Below are 3,530 nucleotides of genomic sequence, written 5' to 3'. Positions count from 1 at the left end.
GTGTCTTGTCTACTTTGGGGCTCCCTGCTCCCCCTAGATTGTGACAAACCCTGTCTGTTTTATGTGGGAAACTGGGTACAAAACAGGGTGGGCAGGGTCCGTGGTGGAATGGACCACAGATACGTCTCCCGCAGGCTCCATCCCCTTCCTAGGCACTGAGGGCAAATCTGCGTGTGTGTCTGTTCTAGAGAGTGCCGCAGGCCTCCCCCACGCTAGGCAAGTGTTCCATCACTGCCCTGTCTAGAGAGGTGGAGTGAGCAGTGTTGGTTGCCTTGCTTAAGAGATTACACTTAGCATCATGGTTCCAGTCCACACGGTCGGGAGGGCTGCAGACAGCAGAGCTTTCTGTCTAAGCAACTCCAGGTCAGGCCAGGCATCACAGAGATGAGGCTTTCTTGGGAAAGGAAGTGGGCTGGCTTATGGGCTTTGCTCGACAGGAAGGAGTCTTAGTTGTACAATTGTATCTCACCACAGGGAAGTTTCCTCCCCTCTCTTACCCCTTAATGAGAAGGAGGGTTCCCATCCCACAATTAGGACTTGGTGCACAGTGGTCTTTTCAAGCACACAAGTTACCTTCTGTTAACGATCCACATACGGAAAATTGAGCAAAGAACTCAGCCATTAAGACAATTAGCTTGGTGGTAGAAGAAGAAATGTGTGTGTGGTGGGGTGCTCTAGACGTGAACCAGTGCTTCCCTTGGTCAGGTGGCTGACTGGCCTGTGAGCTCCCGGTGCTAGTGTTCCAGGCACGCTTGCCTTTCTGTGTGGGTTTTGAGGATTTAGACTCCTGTTCTCAAGGTTGAGTCGTGAGTGCTTTTACCCTCTGAGCCTTTTCCCCAGCTTCATGGTGTATCTGAAAGTTTTCTGGGTTCCACCTGGTTCCATCCCTGCAGCTGCTTATAAAATAAGCTTTTTGAGACTTAATTATAGTTGTTTGTCTGATGGCTCAGGCTTCTTATTGGCTAGCTCTATATATAAGCCAACCCATTTCTAATCTGTATTGCCACAGGCCCTATTGCTAACTGGTAGCTCTCATTCCTCTGAGGCTGCTAGCATCTCCCTGACTCCACCCTTTTTCTCCCTGTATCTCTGGATTTCCCACCTGGCTCATGGCCAGATTAGCTCTTTATTAACCAATGGTAGTAAAACATTCACAGCATACAGACATCTCACATCATGGGGCTTTTTGTTTGTTTTCTTTTTCGAGATAGGGTTTCACCAGGCAGCCCTGGCCATCCTGGAAGTCACTCTGTAGACCAGGCTGGCCTTGAACTTGGAGATTCACCTGCCTCTGCCTCCCAAGTGCTAGGATTAAAGGCACGTGCCATGAGGTTTGTTCTTAACTAGTCAATTTAGATAACTAGCTAGGTCTGTAGTTTTGAGCTAGGGAGTTAACTCAGTAAAGTCCTTGCCTCAGAAGCATGAGGAGACCTGAGTTCCATCACTGGCACCTATACAGAAGACCAGACACAGTAGCATTCACTTGTAATTCAAAGCACTGAGGGGAGGCAGAGAAGGACTGGAACTTGCTGACTCGCTGGAGGTATCATGACACCCAGTCCTTTTTTTTTAATTCTATTTTTTAAATTTTATTTATATAATTTTTATGTACTCTGCATGTACACCTGCTGGCCAGAAGAGAGCATCAGATCCTAATACCGATGGTTGTAGCCACCATGTGGTTGCTGGGAACTGAACTCAGGACCTCTGGAAGAGCCATCTCTCCAACCCTGACACCCAGTCTTAAAAAGCAAGGTGGAGCTCTTGTGGAGCTCACAGGATTGGCTGACCTCTGAGCCACACATGCAAAAGTAGAGTTGAAAACTAAAGTCCTTTTCAATTCTAAAATTACATTTATATTTCCAGCTATTATTTTCATGTTTCCCTGGTTTAAAAAAAAAAGATATTTTAAGATTTATGTAGCAAAGATTGCTAGCAACCTAGACCAGAGCAGGTTTGAAGCAGTGAACCCCGAAAGCAGGACTGAGCTAGCTACCTGGGTCAGAATGGGCCTGAGACAGCTCCATAGGATCAGGAGCAGATCCAGACCAGGGACATTTTGTGGAGGCAAGATTGAGCCAGCCGCCTGGGCCAGAGCAGACCTGAGGCAGCAAACACCACAGAAGCAGGTACAGGGAGCAACTGCTGAGCAAGTGGGCCGGAGCCAGAGACCACTGTGAGTCTGGGACGTCAAAGGGAGTAGGCAGAAACCAGAAACCTCTGCTGGTCCAGGCGTGAGTCTGGGACCTCTGAGGAACTAGGCCTGAGCCAGGTCCTCTGTGGGTCTGGGCACACCCGAGTCTGGGACCTCCAAGGGAGAAGATCAGAGCCAGAGACCTTTGCAGGAACAATCCCAAGCCAGGGACCTCCACAGGAGCAGATCCAGACCAGGGTCATTTACAGAAACAGGTCTGAGCCAGCAACCTAGACCAGAGCAGGCCTGAAATGACAAACTCCACAGGAATGGAGCAAACCCTGGGAACGCTAAGTGACCCAGGAACACAAAGTGACCAATGGGGTAACTAGAACCATGGCACTGACTGTACCAGGAGGAACAACCATTTGAGGCTTGGATCCACTGGCATTTAAAAGATTAATCACCAGAGTCATAGACAGCTCCAACCACATCAATTAGAGGAAAAAATGAGTAGACAAGGTAAGAACACACACAACACCACAAAGAACAACACGACACCAGTAAAATCTAGAGACCCTACAACAGCAAGATTGAATAACCAAATATAGATGAAGCAAAAGAAAATTACCTAAACAATAACTTCAGGAGAATGTTTAAAACTCTTAAAGAGGAAATGAGAAATTCCCTCAAAGAAATAGAGGAAAAGACAAAAAAAATGGAAGACATTAGCAAATCCCTTAAAGAAAACCAAGAAAAATTAAACATATGAAAGAAACTATTCAAGACTTGAAAACTGAAATAGAGACAATAAAGAAATCAATCACAAGCCGAGGGAATTATAAAAACAGAAATCATGAGAAAATGATCAGGTACCACAAACACAAGCATAAACAGCAGAAGAGATGGAAGAGAGAATCTCAAGCACTAAAGATACAATAGAGGAAATAGACTCATCAGTCAAAGAAAACATTAAATCTAACAAAAGTTTAACCCAAATATCCAGGAAATATGGGACACCATGAAAAGACCAAACCTAAGAATAATAGAGATAGCAGAAGGAGAAGTCCAACTCAAAAGCACAGGAAATATATTTAACAAGATCATAGAAGAAAACTTTCCCAGCCTAAAGAAAGATGTGCCTATGAAGATACAAGAAGCTTGTAGAACACCAAGCAAGATTGGATCAAAAAAATAAAAAGTCTCCTCAACATATAATAATCAAAACACTAAACATACAGAATAAAGAAAGAATATTAAGAGCTGCAAAGGAAAAAGGCCAAGTGTTGACTGAGTTTTCTGTCCTGCCTGGTTCCCACAATCATTAAGTCCCAAAGAAATCACACAGAGGTCTACGTTAGTTATAAACTGATTGGCCCATTAGCTCAGGCTTCTT

Source organism: Alexandromys fortis, unplaced genomic scaffold, assembly GCF_014885135.2.
Source record: "Alexandromys fortis isolate MF-2015 unplaced genomic scaffold, M_Fortis_MF-2015_v1.1 scaffold_39, whole genome shotgun sequence".
Taxonomy (NCBI): domain Eukaryota; kingdom Metazoa; phylum Chordata; class Mammalia; order Rodentia; family Cricetidae; genus Alexandromys; species Alexandromys fortis.
Note: the sequence above shows the minus strand (reverse complement) of the source record.